Source organism: Schistocerca cancellata, chromosome 8 (assembly GCF_023864275.1).
Source record: "Schistocerca cancellata isolate TAMUIC-IGC-003103 chromosome 8, iqSchCanc2.1, whole genome shotgun sequence".
Lineage (NCBI taxonomy): Eukaryota > Metazoa > Arthropoda > Insecta > Orthoptera > Acrididae > Schistocerca > Schistocerca cancellata.
In genome coordinates this window covers 51,431,756-51,445,556 of record NC_064633.1, presented here as the reverse complement: position 1 = coordinate 51,445,556, position 13,801 = coordinate 51,431,756, and positions in this window count along the sequence as shown.

Sequence of the window (13,801 nt, the reverse complement as noted above, 5' to 3'; positions counted from 1 at the left end):
CCAGAGTAACCAGAAAAACTTTAGATGCAACTAGTATTCCACCACATAAATTCTGATTCATCAAGACCACAGAACGCAGGGCAAAACAGAAATTGTGGATACAGTTATCAAAATGGGCGGCATTACCAAAATAATAACAGTCAACAACGTAGTCAACATGAGCAAAACTTAACTCGCTCTGGACCTTGACACATTGAGGTAGTTGAAGTAAGACCACCTAACACTGCAAACAATGAGAGGGGTGAAAATAACACACACTCGCAACGCCAGCAACTGACGACATTATAGACAGGACTGAAAACATCACTGCCAAAACAGTAAATTTCGCACGTCTCGAAAACATAAGACGGGAATCAGATAATACACAGAACACTATCTCACATTGAGTGATACGTGTTTCGTCAGATAATACCACTCTGCAGTTCTTGACTCCAATAGCTCCATATCACTGATTACCGAAATCGCATTCGATACTACACAAAGACGACATGCATTGAATTTTCTCAATATGACAGTATTGAAGGGCGATCTCTTTGTTAAAGACTACTCAAAAGCTAATTGCATTTTATACATATACAAAGACGACATTCATTGAATTTTCTCATTATGAGAGTACTGAAGGGCGATCTGTTTTAACTGTTAAAAACCACTCAAAAGCCAAGGTCGCACAAAATATTTTTTATTCAAGACAACCTGTTTCAACACTCTTAGCTGTCATCTGCAGATCTTAAACTTTTTTGTAGTAAAACATGTTAATTTTACGCTGACGCTCATGCAAAAGATGTCAAGTGGATAAAACTCAGCATATTATAAACGTTTGCCATCGCTAAAATATTGAAAAGCAAGCAGCAGCTTGACCAACAGGCCATGTCCATATACATATTTCTCACGGGTGCTTGTTACATGACACAAATACGGTACACAAGAGCACGACTGTTTGCATATGCTCGACACTAACACAACTCAATATATTTCAGCAATGACAAATGTTTATAATGTGCTGATCTTTATCCACTTGACATAGTGTACGTGAGCTTCAGCGTAAATTTACATGTTTTATTTCAAAAAATTGTTTAAGACCTGAAGATTACAGCTAAGAGTGTTGAAACCGGTTGTCTTGAATAAAAAATATTTTGAAACTTCCTGGCAGAGACCGAGACTCGAACTGCGGACCTTTGCCTTTCGCGGGCAAGTGCAAGTAGAGTAGGTTTCATTATTAACAACAATACATATATCTTTACAGCTGCTTAGTGTAGTCAAACATCAGTCCCAACCCCTTCTCTAACTTACTTCCCAGAGGTTATTATATTTTCAAAATTATGGAGAAAACACCAAAGATTGTGTTCTTTAGTTAGGGTATTTTGCAAATAAATAGATTCCATCCTGCTAGATTTCCAAAAGGCTTATTAATTTCTATAAAAGATTAATCAGACTGTGTATGCAGATTGTTCGCCGTTGTTTACCGAATGATCGCAAAAGGACTTGGTTTAAGAAGATAAAAATGCAATAATATGCCTGGTACTACCAGTTTATTATGTGAGTCACACCTGCAAGCAATATTAGACATATAAAGTTAGTAGCGCAATTTATAATTTGTATTAACGACTTTAGTAAGTAGTAATCAACAACTGCATTATTGTTTAACCATTTACTGTCTTCCATCTACCATCTACCATTCACCATTTATTATTACCATTCAGTGTTCACAGTTAACAGTTCTCCACTTACTGTTCCCCATTCACATCGATTCTCCATGTAGCAATTTGCCCTAAAATGAGAGAAATACAAATATCACAAACTGTATTATACGCTTTTGGTGACTACTGAAAACCATGACAAGGTACATGTGTTTGTTTGAAGAATAACCGCAAAAGAAGCTATATAAATAAATAAATAAAACAAGAAAGGAGCTGGTGTAAAACTTTCTTTAATTAAATTGCAGTAAGCTGAAAACGGAGAAACCAGAAATAACTGAGAGCTGTATGTGTTTTCTGTACCGAATAAATAATAAACAGTTTTATCAAACAGTTTATTTTCAAGATATCGATCCTGCTTTGTTGCTCTATCTTATTTTGATAAACATAGGAGTAGTTCTTGTTGTGTATTACGAAAAATTATGCAGTTTCAGTGTTACATCGTAATAAAATCGTCAGAGCATCTTCTTTCTTCCTGCTGCCATGTTTGTTCAGCTCATCTGTCCTTATGTTGTGTGTGTGTGTTTTAGCATTTCACATTTTTATGAAATGTTGGTGTTATTTAACAGTTGATTATAGGAAATATTGTTCATAAGCGTTTAGTCATTCTTGCCACAACAGTTACAAACGATACATATTGCAACTTTTGTCAAAAGTTTCTACATAACCTCTTGCAGGCCTGAGTCATTTGTAGTAAAAACAATAACTGTCAGCAATTATTAAAATGATGCTTGAGAATCATTTAGATGTGGAAATATTTAATTTGAGGCTGTATTGTGACTTACATTAAGAAAACACCTAGTTATCTACATTCTTCCAATATATCACATTCCTTACTTCTTTGTGTACCTACCTGCTTAGTGTCATATGTTAGCTAAGATGTATTTTCTGCAGTCATTATCTTGGCAACTTCAATTTAACTACATCGACCTTTAAGGCCTGATTTGTAATGTCAACTGGTTGTTTCTCGTGTTGTTTGGAACTATTTAGAAATGGCAATAGCATTGAAGCACTTACTTTACAGTTGATAATCTTATTTTAGGGAGTAATTTGACGGATATGTGTGTATGTGGAAGAAAGAATATTACAGTACTTGAAGTAAACATTGGACTTTTTTCGTTGCAGACGAGTTTTTGTAGACATTTTAGTCTTGGAAAGAACATTGTGACATTTGACAAACACAATAGATGTGTAGATGTGGAAAATAATTAATTTGAGGCCCTGTTGTCTCTTAAATCAAGGATGGTTGTCAGATCGAGTCGCCACCTGTTGGTAACGACAACCGGCAGAACCTTAAACCAGTAGTTGATTTTTATATTGCATCTTGGAAATTTTGCAGAATAGTATTTACATTGTAACTCATCTTTGACAACTTCCTATTACTAATTCGTTGATTACATCGCATAAACAAACACTGGTGTGTAACTATTTATGGAGAGCATGTTTTATACCAGTCACATATTCCATAAGAATTTAGCTGCCTGTTCAGCAGGTCACATGTGTTTGAGCATAAAAATTACATTGGGGTACATACTTTTGAGTTCACAATCATGTTTGTGACGCCAATTTGACATAATTATTACACATCTTTCGTTGTGGACACATTTTTACAGAATTGGAAAAAAATATTGTGACACTTTTTTAATTAATTTGAAGTTGTGTTACGTCTTGAACCAAGCAGGTCTTACCAGTGCAGCCATCTGTTGACAGATACATGTAATAGGAGCATGAACCCAGGAAATGATTTTATTTCGCGTTTTTGAAGTTTTGCCGAATAGTATCTAAAGCAAAGCTCATGTTCAGCATCTATGTACTACTAATGTGTGATTTACATTTGATGGGCAAATGTTGGTTTTTGACTATTTTTGGAAAGTATTCTTTCAGTTATTCCTTAGTGAATGATATATCGCTTCTACATCTACATACATACTCCGCAATCCACCATACGGTGCGCGGCGGAGAGTACCTCGCACCACAACTAGCATCTTCTCTCCCTATTCCACTCCCAAACAGAACGAGGGAAAAATGACTGCCTATATGCCTCTGTACAGGCCCCAATCTCGCTTATCTTATCTTTGTGGTCTTCCCGCGATATATAAGTTGGCGGCAGTAAAACTGTACTGCAGTCAGTTTCAAATGCTGGTTCTCTACATTTCCTCATTAGCGATTCACGAAAAGAACGCCTCCTTTCCTCCAGAGACTCCCACCCGAGTTCCTGAAGCATTTCCGTAACACCCGCGTGATCATCAAACCGTCCAGTAACAAATCTAGCAACCCGCCTCTGAATTGGTTCTATGTCCTCCCTCAATCCGACCTGATAGGAATCCAAAACGCTCGAGCAGTACTCAAGAATAGGTCGTATTAGTGTTTTATAAGCAGTCTCCTTTACAGATGAACCACATCTTCCCAAAATTCTACCAATGAACCGAAGACGACTATCCGCCTTCCCCATGCTTGTCCCACTTCATATCGCTCTGCAATGTTACGCCCAAATATTTAACCGACGTGACTGTGTCAAGCGCTACACTACTAATGGAGTATTCAAACATTACGGGATTCTTTTTCCTATCATCTGCATTAATTTACATTTATCTATATTTAGAGTTAGCTGCCATTCTTTACATCAGTCACAAATCCTGTCCAAGTCATGTTGTATCCTCCTACAGTCACTCAACGACGACACCTTCCCGTACACCACAGCATCATCAGCAAACAGCCGCACATTGCTATCCACACTATCCAAAAGATCATTTATACATTGTTTACGTGTAAATCAATTGGCCTGCCGGGATGATCATAAATCATTGACAAGGGTGGCACTAACCCACCCAGCGACCAGATAATAACACATTGGTTTTGGACTGGTTTCTTTTGCAGGTCACGAGCCTTCTGACTTGTTTGATGCGGCCCGCCACAAATTCCTCTCCTATGTCACTCACTTCATCTGTCACTCTCTGGTAAGCCAGCCCATAAAACGTAGTTGATAACATTCTTGTTGTTTTACGCAATTCAAATACTTTTTAAGCGTGTCTTACTTTCTGATAAATAAAGCTGGTGATTTGGCTTCTTTTCAGAGCAGACCAGGTGGGGTTACACTATAATTGGTTCTGTCGCTTTCATGGTGGCTAAAATACTTGGCTCTCATTGGTGGAGTGGAGAGAGTGATGGTGTATTACGCAGTGTGTGTGTGTGTGTGTGTGTTCCAAAAAAATGCTGCCCTTGTGCAAGGGTGTGGTTGAGACAGGCTTGAGACCCGTTGCAATGCAGTATGATGGGGGCTGGGGAGGGCTCTGCACTGAAGTGACTCTTGCAATGAATACATGCAGGAACGAGCATAGTGAACAAATCGTGGCAAAGAACAGTGCAGCTGCTGTCTGTAATCGCCAGTCGTTGTGAACGTATATAACAAAGGTGTCATAATTGTTTCCGTCCTTCCTTCTACACCAAGTGGTACAATGCAACTAAATTAGAAACATGTTTGGTTATTACAAAACATAGAATAAGGGGTCATAAGTTTAATTAGTTTATGCATCTCTAGAGACTAATTTCAATTTTTACGTAGCAAGAGTCTGTCATACGTACAACTGGACCAGATGCATCATATTGTTTATCCTTGTTCAAATAAATCATCCCAGGTATCTTACAGGTCTGCTAGTCATCCACGCTGTATTGTATCACATAATAAGGAGTGTCAGGTGCAGCTGTGGGCCAGAACCAGTTTCCCTTCTCCTTTAACTCGGAAAGAGTATCATTTAGAACTGTCGAGGGCAAGCGGACATCTTCTACCATCTTGTGTCGCCAAGTTTGTTTTCGGCATTATAGTTCTGCTATCTTTTGATTGGTGCCGCCTGGAATGCCATACTGGGCCATCAGTTATACTAATTATATAATAAACTGGATCCAAAATAAACAACCTTCCCAACCAAATAGTAACAATAAGGATATAAGTTGTGTAATAAACTACAGCGACAAAGAAAAGAGGAAGAATTTCAGGATACTAACTTTGATAAGGAAAAGAGTGTCCTAATTGGGTAACAAATCATGGCAACAAGACTCATAAATGAACACCCTGATCCACCCATAGCCAATAGGATAACTGTTTACGTGTAAAGCAACTGGCCTGCAGGGATGATCATAAATCATTGATATGGGTGACACTAACCCACCCAGCGACCAGATAATAACACATTGGTTTTGGACTGGTTTCTTTTTCAGGTCACGAGTCTTCTGTTTGACGCGGCCCGCCACAAATTCCTCTCCTGTGTCACTCCCTTCGTCTCAGAGCAGCACTTGCAACCTACACCCACAATTATTTGCTGACTATATTCCAATCTGTGTCTTCCTCTACAGTTTTTACCCTCTACTGTTCCCTGTAGTACCACAGACGTTATTCCCAGATGTCTTAACAGATGTCTTATCATACTGTCCCTTCTTCTTGTCAGTGTTTTGCATGCATTTCTTTCCAGAGAACCTCGTCATTCCTTACCTTATTAGTCCACCGAATTTTCATACTTTCTTCTGTAGCACCACATCTCAAATGATTCGATTCTCTTCTGTTCCGGTTTTCCCACAGTCCATGTTTCACTACCATACAATGCTATGCTCCAAACATAAATTCTCAGAAATTTCTTCCTCAAATGAAGGCGTTTGTTTGATATTAACAGACTTCTCTTGGCCGAGAATATCCTGTTTCCAGTGTTAATGCCCCCCATGAAAAATGAAGCTTGCCATTCGTGGGGAGGCTTGCGTGCCTCTCCAATACAGATAGCCCCACCATATATACAACCACATCCATGAACCATGGACCTTGCCGTTGGTGGGGAGGCTTGCGTGCCTCAGCGATACAGATGGCCGTACAGTAGGTGCAACCACAACGGAGGGGTATCTGTTGAGAGGCCAGACATACATGTGGTTCCTGAAGAGGGGCAGCAGCCTTTTCAGTAGTTGCAGGGGCAACAGTCTGGATGATTGACTGATCTGGCCTTGTAACATTAACCAAAACGGCCTTGCTGTGCTGGTACTGCGAACGGCTGAAAGCAAGGGGAAACTACAGCCGTAATTTTTCCCGAGGACATGCAGCTCTACTGTATGATTAAATGATGATGGCGTCCTCTTGGGTAAAATATTCCGGAGGTAAAATAGTCCCCCATTCGGATCTCCGGGCGGGGACTACTCAGGAGGACGTCGTTATCAGGAGAAAGAAAACTGGCGTTCTACGGATCGGAGCGTGGAATGTCAGATCCCTTAATCGGGCAGGTAGGTTAGAAAATTTAAAAAGGGAAATGGATAGGTTAAAGTTAGATATAGTGGGAATTAGTGAAGTTCGGTGGCAGGAGGAACAAGACTTTTGGTCAGGTGATTACAGGGTTATAAATACAAAATCAAATAGGGGTAATGCAGGAGTAGGTTTAATAATGAATAAAAAATAGGAGTGAGGGTTAGCTACTACAAACAGCATAGTGAACGCATTATTGTGGCCAAGATAGACACAAAGCCCATGCCTACTACAGTAGTACAAGTTTATATGCCAACTACCTCTGCAGATGATGAAGAAATAGATGAAATGTATGACGAGATAAAAGAAATTATTCAGGTAGTGAAGGGAGACGAAAATTTAATAGTCATGGGTGACTGGAATTCGTCAGTAGGAAAAGGGAGAGAAGGAAACATAGTAGGCGAATATGGATTGGGGGGAAGGAATGAAAGAGAAAGCCGCCTTGTAGAATTTTGCACAGAGCATAACTTAATCATAGCCAACACTTGGTTCAAGAATCATAAAAGAAGGTTGTATACCTGGAAGAATCCTGGAGATACTAAAAGGTATCAGATAGATTATATAATGATAAGACAGAGATTTAGGAACCAGGTTTTAAATTGTAAGACATTTCCTGGGGCAGATGTGGATTCTGACCACAATCTATTGGTTATGAACTGCAGATTGAAACTGAAGAAACTGCAAAAAGGTGGGAAATTAAGGAGATGGGACCTCGATAACCCGAAAGAACCAGAGGTTGTAGAGAGTTTCAGGGAGAGCGTAAGGGAACAATTGACAGGAATGGGGGAAAGAAATACAGTAGAAGAAGAATGGGTAGCTGTGAGGGATGAAGTAGTGAAGGCAGCAGAGGATCAAGTAGGTAAAAAGACGAGGGCTAATAGAAATCCTTGGGTAACAGAAGAAATATTGAATTTAATTGATGAAAGGAGAAAATATAAAAATGCAGTAAATGAAGCAGGCAAAAAGGAATACAAACGTCTCAAAAATGATATCGACAGGAAGTGCAAAATGGCTAAGCAGGGATGGCTAGAGGACAAATGTAAGGATGTAGAGGCTTGTCTCACTAGGGGTAAGATAGATACTGCCTACAGGAAAATTAAAGAGACCTTTGGAGAGAAGAGAACCACTTGTATGAATATCAAGAGCTGAGTTGGCAACCCAGTTCTAAGCAAAGAAGGGAAGGCAGAAAGGTGGAAGGAGTATATAGAGGGTTTATACAAGGGCGATGTACTTGAGGACAATATTATGGAAATGGAAGAGGATGTAGATGAAGACGAAATGGGAGATAAGATACAGCGTGAAGAGTTTGACAGAGCACTGAAAGATCTGAGTCGAAACAAGGCCCCGGGAGTAGACAACATTCCATTTGAACTACTGATGGCCTCGGGAGAGCCAGTCATGACAAAACTCTACCATCTGGTGAGCACGATGTATGAGACAGGCGAAATACCCTCAGACTTCAAGAAGAATATAATAATTCCAATCCCAAAGAAAGCAGGTGTTGACAGATGTGAAAATTACCGAACTATCAGTTTAATAAGTCACAGCTGCAAAATAGTAACGCGAATTCTTTACAGACGAATGGAAAAACTGGTAGAAGCCGACCTCGGGGAAGATCAGTTTGGATTCCGTAGAAATGTTGGAACACGTGAGGCAATACTGACCTTACGACTTATCTTAGAAGAAAGATTAAGAAAAGGCAAACCTTTACTTCTAGCATTTGTAGACTTAGAGAAAGCTTTTGACAATGTTAACTGGAATACTCTCTTTCAAATTCTGAAGGTGGCAGGGGTAAAATACAGGGAGCGAAAGGCTATTTACAGTTTGTACAGAAACCAGATGGCAGTTATAAGAGTCGAGGGGCATGAAAGGGAAGCAGTGGTTGGGAAAGGAGTAAGACAGGGTTGTAGCCTCTCCCCGATGTTATTCAATCTGTATATTGAGCAAGCAGTAAAGGAAACAAAAGAAAAATTCGGAGTAGGTATTAAAATTCATGGAGAAGAAGTAAAAACTTTGAGGTTCGCCGATGACATTGTAATTCTGTCAGAGACAGCATAGGACTTGGAAGAGCAGTTGAACGGAATGGACAGTTTCTTGAAAGGAGGATATAAGATGAACATCAACAAAAGCAAGACGAGGATAATGGAATGTAGTCAAATTAAGTCGGGTGATGCTGAGGGAATTAGATTAGGAAATGAGACACTTTAAGTAGTAAAGGAATTTTGCTATTTGGGGAACAAATATAACTGATGATGGTCGAAGTAGAGAGGATATAAATGTAGACTGGCGATGGCAAGGAAAGCGTTTCTCAAGAAGAGGAATTTGTTAACATCGAGTATAGATTTAAGTGTTAGGAAGTCGTTTCTGAAAGTATTTGTATGGAGTGTAGCCATGTATGGAAGTGAAACGTGGACGATAACTAGTTTGGACAAGAAGAGAACAGAAGCTTTCGAAATGTGCTGCTACAGCAGAATGCTGAAGATAAGGTGGGTAGATCACGTAACTAATGAGGAGGTATTGAATAGGATTGGGGAGAAGAGAAGTTCGTGGCACAACGTGACTAGAAGAAGGGATCGGTTGGTAGGACATGTTTTTAGGCATCAAGGGATCACAAATTTAGCATTGGAGGGCAGTGTGGAGGGTAAAAATCGTAGAGGGAGACCAAGAGATGAATACACTAAGCAGATTCAGAAGGATGTAGGTTGCAGTAGATACTGGGAGATGAAGAAGCTTGCACAGGATAGAGTAGCATGGAGAGCTGCATCAAACCAGTCTCAGGACTGAATACCACAACAACAACAACATCAAGGAGGTATCTGTCGAGAGGCCAAACAAACGTATGGTTACTGAAGAGCGGCAGTAGCTATTTCAGTAGTCGCAGAGGCAACTGTCTGGATGACTGATCTGGCCTTGAGACATTAATGCTGGCTTTAAGTGCAGCTCTTCTGTACGGTTAAATGACGGTGGCATCCACTTCGGTAAAATATGCTGGACATAAAATAGTTCCCCATTTGGACATCTGGGTGGGGACTACTCAGGAAGATGTCGTTATCAGGAAAAACAAGTGTGGCATGTCAGAGAGGTTAGAAAATTTAAAAAGAGAAATGGATAGATATAGTGGAAATTAGTGAAGTTTTTTGCAGGAGGAACATGATATTCTGTCAAGTTAATACAGGCTTATAAATACAAAATCAAATAAGTGTAATAGAGGTGTAGGTTTAATAATGAACAAGAAAATAAGAATATCGTTAAGTTCCTATGAACAGCATAGTGAAAGCATTATTGTAGCCAAGGCAGATACATCCACCACAGTAGTACATGTTTATATGCCAACTAGCTCCGCAGATGATAAAGAGATTGAAGAAATGTATGGTGCGTAAAATAAATTATTCGGATAGTGAAGGTAGATAAAAAATTAATAGTGATGGCGGATTGGAATTTGATAAAAAAGGACGAGAAGGAAAAATAAGTAAGTGAATATGGGCTGGGGGAAGGGAATGAAAGCGAAAGCCGAGTGATAGAACTTTGCATACAGCATAATTTAATCATCACTGATACATGATTGAAAAGAACAGGGGAAAGGAATACAATAAAAAAAGAATGAGTAGCACTGCATTGATATAATGGTCATCACTTGTAACACTTTCTGTAAATGAACGTTCATGCAACCTTTGTGACCTTCGTTGACCGTCAAAGACCTTACTGTTACACATCATTGGATTCGTCTTGATAGCCGCTATCAGAAAATAAGTACCAAACTATAGCATCCCATTTGATAAAGCAAAGTTGACCTTTATATAAGTGACCCCACCTAGCAACAGAAAACCAACGTCAACGTCATATTATGGCCTCCATTGTCCTATGCAACTTTTGTCCCACAAGCTTTTTAGCTCCTATCATACTTTTGGAGTTATTCTTGGTGGCAGTAGTTGGTGACTCACCCTGTATACCAGAGAAATGCACTTGACGAGAGTATAACTGAAATGGAAGAGGACATAGATGAAGATGAGATAAGTATGGTACTACGAGAAGAATTCGACGGAACATTGAAATACTTAAGTCGAAAAAAGGCCTCAGGAGTAGACAGTATTGCGTTTGGACTACTCATAGCCTTGGGAAAGCCAGACATGACATAACTCCTGCGTCTCGTGAGCAAAATGTATAAAACGGGCGAAATAGCCTCGGAGTTCAAAAAGAATATAACAATTCCAATTCGAAAGAAAGCAGGTGCTGACAGGTGTGAGTATTACCGAACTACCAGTTTAATAAATCACGTTTGCAATATAATAACACGAATTCCTTACAGAAGTATGGAAAAACTGACAAAAGATCTTGAGTAAGATCAGTTTGGATTCCAGAGAAATGTAGGAATATGCGAGGCAATACTGACCCTATGACTTCTCTTACAAGACAGGTTAAGTAAAGGCAAATCTACATTTATAGCAGTTGTAGACTTTGAGAAAGCCTTTGACAGTGTTGACTGTAACACTCTCTTTGAAATTCAGAGGGTAGTAAGGGTAAAATAAAGGGAGCAAGAGGCTATTTGCAACCTTTACGGAAACCAGACTGCAATTATAAGAGTCATGGGACATGAAAGGGAAGCAGTGGTTGAAAAGGGCATGAGACAGGGTTGTAGCCTATCCCCGATGTTATTCAGTCTCTACACTGAGCAAGCAGTAAAGGAAACCAAAGTAAAATTATGAGCAAGAATTGAAGAGCACAGAGAAGAAATAAAAATATTGAGGTTTCCCGATGACATTATAATTCTGTCAAAGACAGCGAAGGACTTCGAAGAGTAGTTGAACAGCCGGCCAGTGTGACCGAGCGGTTCTAGGCGCTTTAGTCTGGAACCGCGCAACCTCTACGGTCGCAGATTCGAATCCTGCCTCTGGGATGGATATGTGTGATGTCCTTAGGTTAGTTAGATTTATGTAGTTCTAAGTTCTAGGCGACTGATGACCTCATATGTTAAGTCTCATAGTGCTCAGAGCCATTTGAAGTAGTTGAACATAATGGACACGATCTTGAAAGGAGGAGAAAAGCAAAACAATGGAACGAGTCGATTTAAACCAGGTGATGCAGACGAAATTAGATTAGAAAAAGAGAAACTTAAAGTAGTAGATGAGTTTTGCTATTTGGGCAGCAAAATAACTAATGATAGCCGAAGCAGAGAGGATATAAAACGTAGACCGGCAATGGCAAGAAAAGCATGTCTGAGGAAGACAAATTTGTTGACATTAAGTATAGGTTTAACGTTTAGGAAATCTGTTCTGAAAGTAATTGTATGGAATGTATGGGAGTGAAAGATGGACGATCAACGGTTTAGAAAAGAAGTGAATAGAAGCTTTTGAAACGTGATGCCACAGAGGAATGCTCAAGATTAGATGAGGAAGTACTGCATAAAATTGGCGAGCAAAGAAATTTGTGATACAGCCTGACTAGAAGAAGGGATCGGTTTGTAGGGCATATTCTGAGACATCGAGGGATCACCAATTAAGTACTAGAGGGAAGTGTGATGGGTGAAAATCCTAGAGGAAGACCAACACAGTAAGAGGATTGAGAAGGATGTAGGTTGCAGTAATTACTCAGAGATCAAGAAGCTTGCACAGAATAAAGTATCATGGAGCGCTGCATCAAACCAGTCTTCGGACTGAAGACCATGATATCAACAGAATGTCAAATCAAACACCTTTCAGCCACCTAATTTCCAAACTGAAAAGATGGACATACAGAGACGACAACAACTGTCTGCTTTTCACATCCTCCTTGCTCTGTACGTCATTGGTTATTTTGCTGCTTGTGACCATCAACACTGATGTTAAGTTTCTCGTTGTTTTCTTTTCTGCTACTTCTCATTACTTTCGTCTTCTTTTTTTTTTCGATTTACTCGCAATCCATATTTTGTACTCTGTTCATTCCGGCAGCATATTCTCCATGAGGACAGCAACGTCATTGACATCCTTTCACCTAGAATTTTAATTCCACTCTTGAATATTTATTTATTTCAGTCATTGCTTCTCCGATGTATAGGTTGATCAGTGGGGGCGAGAGACTACATCCCTTTTGTACAACCTCGTCGTCAGTTTTGCAAAAGCCTCGTCGCTACTGCTGTGGAGGCTAAGTTGCCACTGTAGTTACGGTAGGCCGAGGTTCTGGGTTCGTGAAACGTCATCTGGTGCAGTATACCGCTAAGAAAATTTATCCCTATTACATAACGCTGCCCCAGGCTCAGGTAACAGGATAGGAGGACGAAGGTTCTACAACATTCCAACAAATTAGCAACACACACAAATAAGTTAAAAACGTTTCTTTATCCTTGTAGCTTGTTGCATGAATAATGCAATTTACAACAACTGTCTATTCACTTCTAAGAGTTTATTAAACGACGTTCCCTGTAAATCAGTCCTGGACGATGATATATCCAAGTGGGCGAGATCTTCTATCTTCCGAGTAGGCTTCGTTCTTGATCTTCCTCTCTTACTGTTCCCTCTTGCCCCTTGTGCATTACATGTATTACCCGTCTTTCCTCGTAGCTTACCCCTATTTTTCTCAAAATTTCGAACATCAACCACTTTAAATTGTCGAACACTTTTTCCAGGTTGACAAATCCTATGAAGGAGTCTTGATTCTTATTTAGTCTTGCTTCCATTATCAGCCGCAACGTCAGAATTGCCTCTCTGGTGCCTTTACATTTCCTAAAGCTAACTGATCATCACCTACCACATCCTCTGTTTTTTCTTCCATTCTTCTGTGTATTATTCTTGTCAGAAACTTGTATGCATAAGTTGTTAAGCCGATTAAGCGAGAAGTCTCGCATTAGTTGGCTCTTGCA